The sequence below is a fragment of the Crocuta crocuta genome, unplaced genomic scaffold (genome assembly GCF_008692635.1).
Source record: "Crocuta crocuta isolate KB4526 unplaced genomic scaffold, BGI_CrCroc_1.0 scaffold317, whole genome shotgun sequence".
NCBI lineage: Eukaryota > Metazoa > Chordata > Mammalia > Carnivora > Hyaenidae > Crocuta > Crocuta crocuta.
In genome coordinates this window covers 4,958,677-4,977,204 of record NW_027530984.1, presented here as the reverse complement: position 1 = coordinate 4,977,204, position 18,528 = coordinate 4,958,677, and the positions used below count along the sequence as shown (strand labels likewise).

General features: G+C 37.7%; 1 pseudogene; it reads right to left on the bottom strand.

Moving 5' to 3' along the window:
* Nucleotides 1-16,888: 16,888 nt before the first annotated feature.
* On the bottom strand, nt 16,889-18,085 carry LOC144236556 (heterogeneous nuclear ribonucleoprotein F-like; annotated as a pseudogene).
* Between the last annotated feature and the right edge of the window lie 443 nt (nt 18,086-18,528).

The following is an 18,528-nucleotide window of genomic DNA, read 5'->3' as shown; positions in this document are numbered from 1 at the left end:
TAAACTAGGTGCACGCTATTAATATATCTCCTATTTACTGACAAGATTGGAGGAGAAAAAACCATAAGAAAAGTGCTTTACTTCAAACAGAATAGGGAAAGAAATAAGAAATCTTGGATATCAGCCAGATCATGTACTGAAGAGTTAAACAAGTCCAGGGGAGAGTTGCCATAGTGTCCTTACTACCTTGTACGTGCTCCTGGAGCTAGTGTACATGTTTTCCACTTTTGACATCTCAGCCCTTCTCAAGCTTTAAGGACTTTTCTCACTTGCTTGTGAAACACAAAGATGTCTTATGCATCCTTTTCTTTTACAGGCTGTCCTCTCACATGAGGGGCTAATGCCCTTTCCAGTCTTGCCTGTTCGCAGCATTAGTTGGAGAACATTTTTCCATATCGTATGTCCATGCTTTCCTTCTCCCTATACCTGAACTCATACTTGGAAGGCAGAATGATACCATAAAAAGAGCACCAGACTGACTGAAATCCAGGAAGTAGGTTCCAGTCATGGTGCCAGCTGTTGCCAGCTTAATAACACTCACCCATCATTGAGTCTACCTGTACCTCATATTTGTAGAGTTGCAGAATCTCTGAGTTTGAAAGAGAACAACAGCATAAGACCATCGGTGTACCCATCTTTTAAAAACTAAAAGCCTGTTTAATCTTTTACTCAGTATATCCAATGATAGGCATGTGATGTGATAGATTTAGGAGTTAGAATTAAATTTAAATCTCTGCTTAGCTACATATTACTTGTGTGACTCTGGGAAAGTTATTTATACCCTTTATGCCCCCAGATTCTTCTCTTTAAAATGGAAATAATAATATAGAAGATAGGGTTGTGGTGAGGACTGTATGAAATGATGCATATAAAGCACTGGTACATGGTCAGGAACTCAACAAACGGTGATGGTGGTGGTTGTTTTCTTCCTTTTCTTCTTCCTTCTTCTCCTCCTCCATCTTATTTAAAAAGATTTTTTTAATGTTTATTTTTGAGAGAGAAGACAGACAGAGCATGAGTGGGGGAGAAGCAGAGAGAGGGAGAGAGGGAGACACAGAATCTGAAGCAGGCTCCAGGCTCCAAGCTGTCAGCACAGAGCCTGAGGTGGGGCTCGAACCCACAAACCGTGAGATCATGACCTGAGCCAAAGTTGACTGCTTAACCAACTGAGCCACCCAGGCACCCCTTGTCCTCTTTCTTTTCATTATTCCTAGTACTATGTGGTTTCAGACTCAATTTGAGCACTGCCAGTGATGGAAAATTATTACCTTCTATGATAGCCCACTCTTAATTTTATAAAATTATGATGGTTAGAACGTTTTCTTTCTAGTCAATCCAAAATTGCTTCACTTTATCTCTAGACATTCTTTTGTCCAAATTCTGACCTTTCAGATCATGACTGCCCTTTGTATATTTGAATATGGCTATCATGCACCCTATCTTACTCTATTCTCTTCTAACTTCTTTGGTTTTATTTCCTTGTTTTCTTTCTTTCTTTCTTTCTTTCTTTCTTTCTTTCTTTCTTTCTTTCTCTCTCTCTCTCTCTTCCTTCCTTCCTTCCTTCCTTCCTTCCTTCCTTCCTTCCTTCCTTCCTTCCTTCCTTCCTTTTTAGAGAGAGAAAGAGCATGAGACAGGGAGAGGGGCAGAAGGAGAGAGAATCTTAAGAGGCCTGAGACAGTGCTTGATCTGACAACTACAAGATCATGACCTAAGCTGAAATCAAGAGTCCAACACTTAACTGACTGAGCCACCCAGGCGCCGGTCTTCCCAATTTCTTTCAGTCAACTTTGATAAAGCAACTTTCAAATTACTTTTGAACTCTTGCCATGAACTTGATATCAGCCCTTTTAATCAACATTTATATACTAAGATGTAAGTGTCTTTATTTCTAAGACATTTGGTGATTCTTCAGATGAATTTTCCCTTTCTGTGTCTGGAAAGGATGAGAGGTCACTCAGGACATGGACCTGTCCTCATTTATATCACCAATTCTGCTCACTTTGATTCTGTACCTGAGACCAAAACCATTTTTCATTTAAGTTTACAGTGTTCTTTATAGAGTTTATGGAGAATATAGGGTGGCATTTTCAATTCTATGTTGATTATTATACAAAGAAATGTGTGGAAACACTAATCACATTTTTATGTACTCTAAAGGATTAGGTTGACTAATCAAATTTTATTTTTATTATGTCCTCATGAAATTTGGACATTTAAAACTAACATACAATTTATCCACAGAATAAGCCTGTAAAACAAAAAACTGTAAGCATTATCTCCTTCAACTTTACAAAGATTTGGAAACCAGAGGTTTCCCAGGGGAATGACTAAATGATTTCTATGGTACAGTTATTTCCCAGCTAACCAGCCAATGGATCGGTTTGTATGTGATTGCAGACTGACCAGTTTGGAAAACATATATTCTATCCTTTTACACAGAATCACCATTTATAGAAAACAGAATTTTGTTTTTCTTTTTCTATTGTTTTAATGTTTATTTATTTTTGAGAGGTGGGGAAGGGCAGAGAAAGAGGGGGATAGAGGTTCTGAAGTGGGCTCTGTGCTGAGAGCAGTGAGCCTGATGCAGGGCTCAAACTCACAAACCATGTGATCATAACCTGAGCTGCTCAACCAACTTAGCTACCCAGATACCCCAGAAGACACAGCTTTGTACCTCACTTTGATTCAGGGCAAAGAATTGGTTTTACTCTCCTTTGCATATCTTGTTCTAACATGGCACCCAACTCCAAACTTTCACCCAGTAAATCTAGTTGAATTGAATTAAAACGAGGACTGTAAGAGCTGAGTGAACAGATAAATTTACTTCTGAAGGAGACAGAGCATATAGGTATCCATAAGTTGCATTTTATATTACCTGGGTTGTCAAAAATTTTAAATCAGGTTGCCAATGCATAGTCTTTATTTTTATCAGTTGATTATAGCATACATGGATCAATTTTTATTATATTTAAAACTAAAATAATTCTCAAAATTATGTTAGAATTCAATATTTATTTCTATTAAAATAATTAAAATATAATAATTATAATTTTCCATTTTTTCCTGCACTCATCATGAATGGTTATTGTAGCATTGCTTAGGAATCCAACGTGCCTGGTAATGTTTCTTATAAACAAAATTTCTTTCAATCATTTGTTTCAACATTTGTAGAATTAGCAGTAGGAAAAGGCAACACAGAAACAATACTTACTAATTATAATCAGTTTCTATGGGAGAGGAAAGGGTTATTTTTTATTTATGGCCAAGGGTAGCCACAAAACTAGGAAGGTTTTCTCTATCTACAACTATTCTTATATAAAAGGGTTATATATTTGACTGATTGTACAGTAAGTAATAGAAGGATACTATGTAAATGAAGGGTACATAATTTTCCTTAAATGCTAGATCCACAAAAGCTTGTTATATCTTCACTTTCTGAGTGAAAACTCTTTTTTTCCAATGAGCAGAAAGAATAAAAAAATATTTTTTGAAGGACCCTAGAGAAAATTCATTGTACTGACAGATGAATTGAATTCAAACAATGGTTGTTGTGAGCATGTGAATCATTCCTTTCAACTCTTTAGGGCAAATTTTGCTATGATCTTTTCAAATACCTGTGATATTTTAGTAGTCCACAATATATAACACTAAGTCTCTTTTCTGCCTTAAAGGCAGGTAATAAAAGTAGGACCTGATGGTCACATAGAGAGGGGGAAAAAGAGAGAAATGGACAGATATATTTGGCCTTGATCCTCATATCTTCCAATTATCCCTTTAACACATATCCTACTTAATAAGCCTCTTCAGGGAAAGGTTTGGTGTAGCCAAGGACCGAGGTTCCAGAAAGTATTTATCTGAAAATCATTAATGGCTTGCATAATCTGGCCTAGGATCAGCCTTCATTAGGATGTCTGAAAGGCTGGGATATTCTAGTTGTTCAACAAATATTTATTAAGCACCAACCATGTACCAGACACAGTACAACCTTAGGCAAAAGGAACCTCTGTGTAGTGTACCCGAATAATTTTGGACTACTTAGCATTTTTTTGTAATTCTCAACACCATCATAATTTTGTTTTAGAGAGTTATCTCTCTTGCATGTGCGTAGTTTTGAAGGGCAAGAAAATCCAGATTATACCTCTTCCTCTGGAATTAAATGGGGCTAGAGGCTGTTGGTCCTTACTCTTGTTTGCCCAAGAGAACGCATAAACCTCTGTTCAGCTAGTGGAATGTCTGTACTGGCCTTGAATTTTTAATTAATTGAATCAAACACAGAAGTGATCTTTGGCACTCACTCATGAGAACATGAATGTTTCTAATATGAAGCCACTGCTGAGATTTCTTTCCCACCCCTCCAAACTCTCTTGTCTAGAATGGAAACTTATTCTAATCTTCTGTCAATTCTGTGAATATATTAATCCTACCCTCATGTTCTTCCAGCACATTCTTATATATAAGTTAGGCAGAATTCACTTCAGCTAAAGGCCTTTACTGATGTACCCTAGCCCAGAGCTAATTACCACTCTGGCATCCCAAAAGCTCCAAGGATAAGGCATTGCTTTAGATGGGTTCAAATGACTGATGTTTACCCTGCTTGTATTCATACATGAACACACCCAAACTGTACCAGACCCTGGGTAGTGAGGGCTCAGCATTTCATAGGATGTTTCATTGACATCAAGAACTTAGGCAAGTGTAGACAATAAAGCTGTTTTCAATTAAGAAGATAATAAGGGGATAAGAGGTTCTGTGCCATAAACAACCATCAGCAGAGAGAAGAAGGCAGAGGTAAGGATATACCTTACAGGGCTGTGTGAAAGGAAAGAACAGCAAAGCCTAGGACAGCCTCAGGATGAAAAGGACTGTGGGAAGTGAACACAGGCGTTGCAGTATTTTCCAGATGGGACAGAGAGAAAAAGGGAAAATGAAATTCCTACAAGTCTTGAGAGAGTTGTGTGGAAATATGAAGGAGATACATGCCAAATTTGGGTAGTGACATGCTCAAGGCCTTGTCCCTGGGGAGTCCATGAGCCTATTAGCATTCATGCTTTCTTGGGAATGTTCACTCACACAGAGGTTCGTCTTATCTGCCCACACACAGACACTCCGGCCCTCCCTTGTTTTAGGCCAGATCCTATAGGGATTGTAGAACAAGGCACTTCCATGGCCTTACGTGTGTGTGTGTGTGTGTGTGTGTGTGTGTGTGTGTGTGTGTGTGAAAGAGAGAGAGAGAGAGAGAGAGGTAGAAAGTAACAGACAAAAATACAGACAGAGATAGAGACACAGAGTGAGAATGAGAATGTGTGTGAAGGAGAGACAGAGAGAGATGGAGAGAAGTCAGAGTTCTAAATTTTCAGGACTTCATTCTTTTCCTTAGAGAGAAAAACCTCCTCTGTAGTTCTATGCAGGCTCCCCAAATCAGTCCCTTTTTCTTGGCCTCCCTTTGTTGCATACCTGCTTATGCTCCCCACTCCAAACCTCTTCCAAAAGGAGCTCCCTGTTCCTCCAAATTTGCTTCTTCCTGTAGCAGATTTTGTTTCTGTCTCCAGACCTTTCCTTTACCTTTGTTGGGGGGACTTCAACAGATTCAATTCTTGCTCATTTCTTCTGCCATGTAAGTAATTATCTTAATATTTTATTCAGTGAGAAAGCTATTCTGGAAATCTAATTTTCTTCCCAAGAATTGCAGAGCCAATTTGGGAGCTTCAAACATCTGTAGTCCCAGGACAATGTTAGGGATTAAAAAAAAAAAACTTAGACATATAAAATTTTCAAAACCATAAAAAACCTTTCCAAAGTGTATTTTTTCTCATTCTAGATATTTTTATCTCTCCAGCACAGTTTCACTGTAGCTTTTCCTTACCGTTCTTTTCAAAGTACTTCTTTGCAGTTACTGATTTTCAGCTTCGGTGTCTTTTCAAAGATGCTTTTCTGGGGACTGTTGATTTCAGGCCATTTCAACTGCATGAGTTATGCAAGTGTGAAAACTTTTTTTGCTCTAAAAAAAGATGCTCCAACCTATTTTTTTGTACTCATAATAAAGGCAAAAGGATAAAGACTGAATTTGGGAATTGGTGGAAACATTGCAAGGAAAGGAAGAGCTAAAAAAATTTATATCCCAAATCAATACCACAGTCAAAGCTAGAACAGAAGACTGATGACAAATTAATGCTCCAAGATATGCAGAGAACCACATATTTATTAGCAGTTAAATTTACATTTTTATTAGCATCATCCTGGTTTTGCCTCTCAGATAATTAAAAAAACAACAACAAAAAGTTGTATTGAGTATGAGTAAGAAGTTATATAAAGACCTAGAAAATACAATGTATGCAATGAACAAAATGAGTATTTATCAAGTTTTAAAAGCGTTTTTGGGACACCTTAGTGGCTCAGTCATTTAAGCGTCTGACTTCGGCTAGGGTCATGATCTCATGGTTCGTGGGTTCGAGCCCCACATCAGGTTCTGTGTGGACAGCCAGCTCAGAGCCTGGATCCTGTTTCAGATTCTGTATGTCACTCTCTCTCTGACCCTCTCCTGCTCACANAATTAATTATTTCTCAAGGAAGCACATTGCACTGTAGGACAGAGCCTTTGAGAAATTTAGAATAAGAGAAATGTAAAATTTAACTACAATCTCTATAGACATTTAAGTACAGTCTCTCCCTGTGTATTTTGGCCTATGTGTGTGTCTACACACATATATTTAAATGAAAGCATAAAGCATACCTTATATATAAAACATATATATATATATATAACAAATATATGTGAACTGTCACTTAGGACATTTCTAGGCATTAATGAATTCCCTGATATCTCTTAGAAACAAAATATCTGTTTCTAATAAACTTATTGATATGAATGCGAAATGAAATAAAATGTCACAGGCAAGATAAAGAACTGATTGAGGAGTTTGTTGACTATTTTACCAGTGGTTTTTCCATCTCTGGTGTTGATTCTATTAATGAAGAACATGTGTCCTCTTACACTTAATTGTGGAAAACTTCATTATCAGAAGTAGAAATAGCACAAAGATGAACCTCTGGACATGGATTCTCTCTCCTTTGTTTATCAGCATAACCTCATCTGGATTTCCTGTCTCATCTCCACAGTCGCCATTGCAAAGTGGGAAATGACTGTCCCACCTTAGAATCATGGAGTTTTCTTGCTTTTATAACCTAAGTTTCTCTATGAGGATCATTCAGCTGCAAGTAACACGATTTTTAAACAAAAGAGACTCAAAAATAAAGAACTTTAATTTTCCCACAAAGAGAGAAGTCTGGGAATAGTTGGTTCTAGATTTGGTAAAGAAGCCCAAAATTCATATTAAGGAACTAGGAGTTTCCTATCTTTCTTCTTTGTCATCCTTAACTTTATGTTTGGTTCTTAAACTACAAGATGGCTACTGAGAAAGCATCATGGCTTCTTGACATCACGTTTGATTAGGCAAATGGGCTGAGAAAAGAGCTTTTCTTGTTTCAAGAAGACAAATTTCTCCCAAAGGCTCATTATTATGCATCCCTTCATGACTCATTGGCAATAATGAAATCACATATCCCCCCATTCCTACCCCCACAGCTACACAGAATATTGACAAAATAGTTAACTAGCAAAGGAGAACAGGATTGCTATGATTGGATTAGACAAACCAGAGTCATCCCCTGAGGTAGAGCACATTGACACGCCCCCACCCCACACCATTATGATTCCTTTGGCAAGGAAGAAATGGGGAAGGCTGTTGAGTAATTAAGTTTTGTCAGTTTTCCAGCTGTAATTTCCATAACATCTCCTTCTGTCTGGAATGACTTGGAAATGAGAGTCTTTTGGATGTGCACCTTGGGTTCTAGCCCTCCACTCAGGAAACCTCCTCATTATTGATTCAGAGAGAAAAACAGATCTAACTCATCATTCCATAGCTCATCACATAATTTACAACTTCATATTTATGTGCTCTCTCAACTCATTTTTTTTTAAACCTAAGAGCTCTAATTTCAAAATGGACCTTTATATTTTTCCCCCCAACTATGACTGCTTCTGTCTGGGTACAAAATAAAAGGGAAAAAAAGTGTGAAGATCTGGTAACTTTTGGCTGTCTCCTCTAATTTCAGGACTCATAAGCCTCTGCTAGGAGATAACTTGTGATGTAGGTCATCTATATTTTCTTGTTTCTACTTTTAAACACTCTGCTGGCTGTTCTACCTTTCCCATGAATGTTTAATATGTGTAATGATCCTGCCAGAATTGATTTTTCATTATAGAGGCCATTTTCCAAATGGTATTTTTAAAATAGTATTTTAACATGTTTATAAAAAACAGTTCTAAACTCAATTTTGTGTAACAGTTTCTTTGCTGATAGAAAAAAGGATTCTTTAAGATATTTTACATTATTCATGTTACTGATAAGTTGGAAGGTATGAAATTATCCATTTAGATTTTGGTTACATTTTTAACATTTGATTCATAAACAGTTGGAAATAGCTGGTAAGTTATCCATGTTCGAGGGTATTATGTAATATCTACAAATCAGTGATTTGCCACCAACATAGTACATTCTATCTAGTGACCCAGCCTGAATATTCTTGCCATCTAAAATGAATAAAAATGTGGGGCATCTGGATGGTTCAGTCGGTTGAGCATCCAACTCTTGATTTCAGCTCAGGTCATGATCCCAGGGTGGTTAGATAGAGCCCCACACTGGGCTTTGCACTGAGTGCGGAGCCTGGTTGAGATTTTCTCTCTCTCTTTCTCTGCACCTTTCCCCTGCTCATGCTCTCTCAAAAAATTTAAAAATTTTTAAGTGAAGAAAAATGAGGTGTGAATGAAAATGAATGTCTTAGTTTTGAAATGGGTACTTCTTTTACTGTTTTTATATTAGAACTTTCTTAATTGGATTTTAATTGTTCTTTCTTCTCCAGTCATTTATTAATCTTCAGTTTGACTATCATTGCTAAATGAGTGATTGGCTTTCATATTACATTGTCCCCATTGTCTTGATCACCTAAAATCAGGTACAGGTATCATAGTTGGTTCTTAATAGGGAGATTCAAAAAGTGGCTGGCATTGGAGAGAGAAATAGGACTATAGAAGAATTGTTCTCTGATAATTTAATATTAAAAAAGTTAAGGCTTTTTAAATATGGGGAAGCATTTTACCCCCTGTTTCTCCACACACGCACTCACCCTCCACACACAAAATTCAAAAGGACTTACAGGAAGAAAAGAAAAATAGCAGTTATGGTTTCTTGGACCCTAAATCTTGCCTGTAGATTTTTATAATGAAATAGAAGAACAAATAAGTCATTATTTCTTTGCTTCATGTTCTTGAGAGCGATGCATCCCAAGCTATCATAGAACTTAGCAAAATAGCTTGGATACTGATTGAAAAGGCAGACTCAGGGTCTAGAAATGCAAAATAACAGCCCATATGCCAAACCACATGCATTGTAAGGCTTGGTACTTCTGAGGGAAGATTTAAAAGGCGACAAAGAATTCCAAATTTGGAACCCACAGAGACATCTGGTATCTTAGAACTTTCCATTTTCCCTTGGCAGATATTTCAGCTAATTTTCCCACCTTGGTCAGAGTGTATAATTCTTTCTTAAGCTTATTTTAATTTTAACATATTCTCTCTATTCAACTGTTACTGTGAAATGGCCCTACTCTCAGGACCAGCCATTTAATTTTAGTAGTTAAATCATTTAGCAATTTCTTAGAAGAACAAAAATAAGGGGAAAGAATTTAATTAACATAATGGGTATATCATCACCTTTTTTGTGACATTTATGTATATTTCCAACACTTGGTCATTAAACAGATGCATGTGGAAAAAAATGACAGATGAATCACAATGTAGAAAAAAACACTGCATTCCAAATTGTGATTTTCATCATCAGTGTGCATGTGATGGCTCTTTAGTTTCAAGTAGATATTACCAAAACTATCCCACGAGGTATCCTCAGTATGTTGCTTGCTTTTTACAAACCAGTTACTAGTAGCTGATCTGTGTTTACTTGAAGAATTCATTATTTGGGTCCACATTTGCCCAACGTGGATAGTGGGATGGGAAGGGGATTTGAGATTAATGAGGTTTTGGGTGAATTCCTGTGAAGAATGTTGTAAGAGGTGGGGGGAGGAGTTAAGATGGTGGACAAGTAGGGGAACCCTGGGCTTTCCTCATCCCTCAGACAGAGCTGTATTGAGGTCAGATTACTTGGAACACCCAGAGTGCCTGCAGAGTGAGAGAAGGATTTCAATATTTGGACAGAGACAGCATGGTATGTGGAAGTGACTTGGGGGAGAGAGAAATTGCCGAGCCACGGAGGGGAGAGAACACTTTCCACGGAGAGACAAAAGGAGGAAATAGAGAGGGATTGAGAGAGTGTAGCATCGGTTTTGCATAAGAGGAAGAATGTACTAAGGGGTACATACAAGGATTATTGAGTAGCAATGAGTATCTTAGTTGAAAGTGAATAGTATAGGGGCACCTGGGTGGCTCAGTAGGGTAAGCATCCGACTTTGGCTCAGGTCATGATCAGCTCAGGCCCTGCCTCATGCTCTGTGCTGTCAGCTTGGTGCCTGGAGTGGGCTTCAGATTCTGTGGCACCCCGTTTGCCCCTTCCCTGCTTGTTCTCTGTCTCTATGTCTCTAAAATAAATAAACATTAAAAAAAAATTGAATAGTATAGTTGTTGTGCACTGTCAACCATCCCTATTCAATGACAGTAACAGTACCATAGAATTGTGTTTATTTTAGAGCCAAAAAGGACGATCTTATTAAACTTTTCAACTTACAGATCAGGAAACTGAAGCACAAAGAAGCTAAATGAATTGCCTGGGTCTACAAAGCAAATGGCAGAGCAATTCTAACTCCTAGACCAGATCTAAGGATAGTGTTTATAGGGATTTCAAAGTATGATAACTTTAAAATAATTGAACTTTAGAATTTTCCATCTCTCCCTCTCTGTCTCTGTTTCTGTCTCTGTCTCCATCTCTCTCTCCCTCCATCCCTCTCCTGTCAAAGAGAAGATCTTGCTAGAATTTGATTAAAATTATTTCTTGTCTTTGTGGTGCCTTTTCTTGAACTGCTATGTCAAGTCTTAATCAGATGAGAGAGAAAATGGCAAACATGGCAACGTATGTGCCATCGATGCAACTGACGAAAGATTTGCAATTAGGAGATGGTCTCTTTTATTTTTAATATCTCTGTCATTCCATAAATTTAATTTTCTCATGTTCTAAATTCATTTTTAAAAATTGCCACTTTCCTGAGAATCTGTAAGAAATGGAATGAAGGGTAAGTAGTGTCAGAACTTCTGTTAGACCCCTGCTTACCATCGGTACCACTTACATAGTTGCAATACCATTGAATGCATGACCACTTCTTACTTTTATATTATGTGTCTAACCTGGTGGACATTAGAAACTGTCTAGAGTGGCTGACCCTTTGATATGAAGCCTAGTCCATTTTCTAAAATGGGATATGCTCTAGGTTAAAGTACAAACAATGATGGGTAATCAGTGCTACATTAAGATATGACTTAGAGACTCCCTTGTAATAACACTTAATAATATAGAAGGATATTTTAAGTGTGGAAAATACTTCATAAAATAGATATCTCCCTGAAGTGTCCCTTTAGAATTCTTAGTCATTGTTTTTGGGTATTGAGATTATAATCATTTAGATATATTTTATACATATATTTCAAAATTTCTACTAAAGTGAGTCACATTTTAAACAAGAAAAACATATTCTTTTCATTAAAAGAATAACTGGAGCACCAGGGTGGCTCAGTCGGTTATGACTCTTGGTTTCAGCTCAGGACATGATCTCACATTTGTGGGTTTGAGCCCTTTGTCAGGCTCTGTGCTGACAGTGCAGAGCCTGCTTGGGATTCTCTCTGTCTCTCCCTCTCTCTGCCCCTCCTCCTCTTGTGCTATTTCTGTCTCTTTCAAAATAAATAAATAAACTTAGAAAAAAGAATAACCAAGTAAGTATAACAATTAAAGCATAAAAAAGGAAATCCCTTTGCTCAAGGTAACAAATAATATTAAAACATATTGTGCCTTGCGGGGCACCTGGGTGGCTTAGTCAGTTAAGCGACCGACTTTCGCTTAGGTCATGATCTCGCGGTTTGTGGGTTCGAGCCCCGCGTCGGGCTCTGTGCTGACAGCCAGCTCAGAGCCTGGAGCCTGTTTCAGTCTGTGACTCCCTCTCTCTTTGACCCTCACGCTGTCTCTCTCTCTCTCTCTCCTAGAAATAAATTTAAAAAAAAACACATATTGTGCCTTGGAAAATTTGGATATTTTTAAATGAGAAGTGGAGGTAGAAGTAACTATATTTTTCTGATTGAGGTGACAGAGAATGGTGAGATGAGAATAACAAACTGCACAAACAGAAAGTACCACTGAAATAATTTTAAGGGTAATAAGATTGAAATACTATTATTGACTATAATAAAGTACCTCTTTTCTTACACGGAAACCAAGTTGATATTGTACTATTGACACATGGGGAATATAAATAACCTAAATTTCAGATGTGTGAATCAAATAGAGTAATAATACTTTACATTTATGAAACATTCACTTGTCTTATCACTATTTCTTCACATAGTATGGTTCACACAGAAAGTGTTTTGGTAGGTAGACTCCCATATATTAGAAGACAGGCAGGGCAGTTATTCTGAATGCTCATTTAATAAAAGAGGAAACATACTCTAAGGTAGCAGATGATCTGCTCAGGCTGGAAAGGTGTTGATATCTTTTCATAATCTGATGGTAAAAGTACCTGTTTTATATTTGTGTATAGATTTGTATTTTGCCCTTCCTCACTTTCTTCTCTTGTCAACTGAAATGTTACCCTTATTCTTCATATACTCCTGTGTCCAAATCCTACTTTACTATTCAAGCTATTTTGATGAAAAAGAAGGGTGATTTTTAAATTATTTAGCAATCAGAATGATGTAAGCAATAACTAATCAAACTGGTTACTAGAATAGGCACCAATTCATCAGGATGTTCTACAGACAAACGCCAGAGCCATGTAGGTATGTTTTAGCTAAATATCAACCTGCCACGGAAAACCCAACTTAAACAATTTTAAGGAATTCTGGGTAATTTTTGACACACATATCTAGGTTGTCCAAATGTGGACTATTTTTAGACACAGTAGGATCCAGAGGCACAAACGATGTTGTCTCTTTCTCCTCATTCTCCTTTTCTCTGTATTGATTCCAATTTTAGAAGGGTTCTTACCCTGTGGTGCAAGATGACTTATAATGGTTCCTATTTCCTTAGCAAAAATTAGTGTCTCTCTGTTGGTTGTCTGGTAAAAATCTTGGGACTAACTTTGAATTGGCTCTGAGGAGTGTCCATCCTTTGGCTAAGGGGCTGTGATATAGTAAGCACTGAGGACGACAGCCAGCTCTACCCAGACCATCAGACTAAGACTGGGGGAGGAGAGCTCTTGAAAACCAGGGCTGTATCCAAATTAATAGTCAGTGACGAACTGTGAATGTCCACTCCACTCTCTTTCCTTTGAGCTCTCATACAACTTTATTACTTTAAATATTTTTCTAAATTATCAAAGAAACACACTCTTAATAAGAAAGCTGAAAGATAAGCTATAAGAGCAATGTCAAAAAATATAAAACTGACATGTTACTAAGTTAGAAATGAAGAAAAAATTGCAATGTTTGTAACAGCATAATTCATTGCAAATAGTGAAGTGCAGAGGAATTAGCTTACTATGACTTAAAATCAGCCAAACTGATTTTATTTTACTCTCTAGTATCTTTAATGTTTTCCTGTATATACCACAGGTTTTATTATGGCATTGTAAACTAAGGCCAAAAAGAATAAGACCAAGAATTGTTTTTCATAGTGTTACTGGAACTTAGTGTTATTTTTAAATGTAAGGTAGGATAGTGGCACCTGGGTGGCTCAGTAAGTTAAGCCTCTGACTTCAGCTCAGGTCATGATCTTGCAGTTCGTGAGTTCAAGCCCCACACAGCTCAGAGCATGGAACCTGCTTTTGATTCTGTTTCTCCCTCTCTCTCTCCCTCTCTTTCTCTCTCTCTGCTCCTCCCCCGGTCATGCTCACTCTCTCTCCTCTCAAAAATAAATAAACATTAAAAAAAGTTAAAAAAATAAATATAAGTGTAGGATAAAGTATGTAATTTGTATACTGAATTATCAAGTAAATATTAAGTTATATATATATAATACACATACTACGTACTTTAAATAATGTATATGTTATAAATGTGAAAGATAAGTTTTATACAAAAGAAAATTGGTTCCTAAAATTTCAAGGTGTTGTTAAATCTTAGGAAATTGTATTGCCAAATCATACATGTCTTTGAAAAAAAATATCAGATAAACATAAACCTGATCCATATGCTAGCTCTCTTGGCCTAATACTTAACATGTTAAATTCATGTTTCTGTGCTTTAACCCAAATGAGTGACCCTGTTGGGTATCTTGAGTCAAAAAGTACAGCCATGACTGATCAAGAACTCTATCTTTGACAATCCACTACAGCACCGTCTAATAGAAATGTAATGAAACCCACAAATACAAACTACATATATTATTTAATTTTCTACTAATCACATTAAAAAGAAAACAGTGAAATTAATTGTGAGAATATATTTTATTTAACTTAGTGTGTCCAAAGTATTATCAACATGTAATCAATATACAACATTTTAATGACATATTTTATATTCTCTTTTTCATATTAATTTTTAAAAATCCAGTGGGAATCTTACACTTAATTTACATCTTAATTTGGGCTAACTGCATTTCCAGTGCTCCATAGCCACATATGCTTCACAGACCTACTAGGTTAGGTCAGAGTTATTTACTCCATAAGCCAACATATGATGATGTTGTTGATGATAAAGACCTGAATAAAGACCTGAATAGTGCATTCCTTGACAATTTTAGTCCTCAGCCTGACTAGCTAAAATTGGATCGACTATATGTGATTGGGCAAGATTATCTGGTGAGGTTATATAAGCAGGCTACCGGAAATTTTGGCTTTCCTGCAAACTCTTTTCATGTATATTACTTATACTAAATTTACACACAACTCATGTTTGTAAATTTCAGGTACCCAAAATTGTTTAGCTGAACATCCTTACCCTTAATCCCAAAGCATAATGGTTTAAAGTGAAAACAATCATTCACAACACAACAAGTAGCAGGGAAAGTTCAAGGTTTTGAAAGTACAACATTATGCCTCGAAGTGATTAGTAGGGTGTTGTTTTCCTGGTATAATGGCACATTACACACATTGTAATCAATAAAGGTACAGTTGGAGAAAGATTTCTACATCTTGGCTTATTTTAAATGGCCTCTTTTAACTCTTGTTTTATTTAGGTAATGAACAAAGAATTTTAGTATAAACCAATACCCAAAAGTCATGGCGAGAACCGAGCTTGGTCCTGCATCATAGTAAATCTGGGGCAGTATAGGAAAGGTACAATAGAGATAAAAGTTGGTTTTATGTTTTTAAGAAAATAAATCTAAAGCTGGTTAAGTGAATCAATTGCTTAAGCAAATTTAATGGGTTGCACTTTTAAGTATATTAAATGGAAAGAGTAAATGGGACAGACCTATATTTTAAACTAATGCATAAAATCAATAGATATCAAGTAACTCCTCAATCTGGCTATATCTATAATGACTGCATGTTCCACATTTACCAAAATGGTTCCTGTTCAACTGTTCTTGTTCCATTTGTACCTCATTTTTGGCTTACTAAGCATATTCCATGTCTAAGATATATCTGTTTCTATCTCAAAAATAAACAAACAATACAGCTTAAACTTTCGGAAAAGTTTCCAAGCTAGATCCAGTGGTCATGAAATTTTCCCACATAAGGTAGAATTTGGAATCAAGAAGAAAATATTTATGTTCAAATTTTTTTCTCCAAATTATCACCATACTTGCTTACCAAGATCTGGTATGGATTTAGATTGTTGTTCCTTAACTACAAGAGAGAGTACATTGATATCATTTCTGAACTGGGAAAGGCACATCACAATGAATGAGTTATGTGTATGTTAACATATATTATGAGTACTGAAAACTTGCCAGGCTACCTTTAGGAAAATATTCATGACAGAAATTAGGAATGCTGGATATTGTATTGACTCACATATATTAAATCTTAAGAGAAATAGAGATTCTTTGTCTTATAATTTGTGGCTCTTTCTTCTTTTTTCATTGTGGAAAAATCTTTATTTTAAGAAAAAAAATTAGTTAACAAAAAACCTTAACAAGTCCCACTTAGCAAAATACATCCCAAATACTACAGTATTAGTAATGAGTCTCAATTTTCAAAACTAATTTATTTTTAAAAGCTTAAACTTGGGGTGCNACGGATATTGTTGTGTTTGACCGTATCGCTGAGCTCTCGAATTCTCAGAAATAAATTTTAAAAAAAACATAAAAAAAGCTTAAACTTAACCCAAAAGATTTTAAATGAAAATAAATTAGATGAACAAACATGAGAAATGTTCCTCTTTGAATTAGGGATCTAGCACCTTGAGTTGTCCAAAAAAGTACGTCTCCCCAATGTGTTGTAAAAGATCCATTTAATGTACTTCAAACCACTTTAACTCAGATAACATCACTCTGAAATACACAACCTAAATGTTACTTGAGAAAAACTGAAAATTGTTTTAGTTTACTCATTATCACATGCTAGAAGAAAGTTTGCATGAGAAAACATGAAGAGGGAGTTTTTTAAACCAGATTTCACAAACTCATGGTGCCAAATGGGTCCCACAGCTTCTTCTAAGAGTAATCATTGCTTTTCACTGCTTGTTGTCTGCCTCTGAATATTGGATTGCAATAACGCAAATGCTCCTACAAAACTAGTCATATGCACCGGTGCTGTTCTGGCGTCAGTAGCCAGCCCCATAACAGCCACTCACAGATTGGCTATCGAGGCCACTGTAAGTAGACTGCACTGACACCCCCATGCCTTGCATCATCTGGCTGCTATATGCCCCATTGCTGGCCCCAGGAGGGTAATTCAGGAAAATTTCTATGTGTCAGTGTTGCATGCTGGCCCCGTCTTTGGACATAGCTGCCACAGCTTCTTCGTGAGTGACAAACTCAATGGTCATTCTTCCATCAGGGCCAGTCCCAATACGCACTCTCACATATTTGAGTGGAGAGAAGTTGTAAATGCCGTTCTCTGTGGCTTTGTGTGGCAGCCCTCTCATGTGGACACAGTGTCCAGTGGTACCCTGGACAGTGAACTTCCCATCTCCGTACCTGTGGTCATACCTGCCTGAGAGGCAATAGCTGAGGTCTCTCCAAAAAAGATCAGTGGTGAAGCCTTCACCATCACTGAGGCTGCTGTAGTCCTCAGAGCCCCCATAGCCTGCACTGTAGTCACCAGACCTCATCCTCTCCAGGCCCGCTAGCTTGGTAATGCCTTATTCTTCCTGGCTGTACCAGGGTGGTCTTAGGGCCCTGGCTGCGGCACAGACATCAGCTTCAGAGGGGGATCTGAGTATGACCTAACTTCTTCCCGACTGCTCTTGAACACTTCAGCATACCTGTGCCCTATTCTCTCCTTGTGCTTCCCTAGGGCCTTCTCAGCTAACGCCTGTGAGGCAAACTGCACAAAGGCTTCCCCTGTAATCTTGCCCTTGGGATCCACAGGCAATGTGATCCTGCTTGGCACAATTTCCAACCCTGAGGAGAACCGAACAATTTCTTCCTTGGTGCATCCAAATAGGAGTTCTTGAAGCTGCACGAAGCCGTCGTTGGTGGTGTTAGCACTGTTTGGACCACTGTGCTTCAACACCCAATCCATCTCAGTTCTGTGGGACACTTTCTTTGTCTTTCTTAACAGCCATTTTTACATGGCCTTTACCACTCTCACCAAAAGCCTCACCACTCTGCCTGCCTTTTCTAATGTAGATGAAATGAATGCCTGCAGTCTCGTCGTGTACTGTGCAGTCAGAAAGGAAATTCTGCACATCCTCAATCCAGCAGGACCAGGACAGGCCACGGAGCTTGACTACAAAGCCTTCATTTCACCCGGGGCACAGCATCATGGACCCTTGAGAGAACAGAGGTCCAATAAGCTTGGATGCAGCTTTTTTGTGGCTTACAGAACAACCCTATGGTTGGGGTGCCCACAGTTGGAGACACTCTGGTAGGTAACGAATTGTCCACTGAGGGGAGCAGGACTGGTCAAACAAGTGCGGTTTATAGCAAAAGGATCCTTAATTCCATCCAATGCTTAAGAATACAGAGGGATCCGGGAAAGTCCAGGTGCATCTCCTTTTGTTAAGAGCTTGAAATTGAGACTCAACTGGCTGTAGGCAAACACTTCATAGGTGGGTTGAAACTGAGCTCATAAGCTCGCAGCCCTTGGCCCCCCAGGGGCACGTCCGAGCGATGGGTCTGAAGTGGTGGTCACAGGTGCTGACAGATGCAGGAGTAGCTCACTGAAATAGGCTGACTGCAGGATTGTGGCACTTTCTGAATGCGAGGA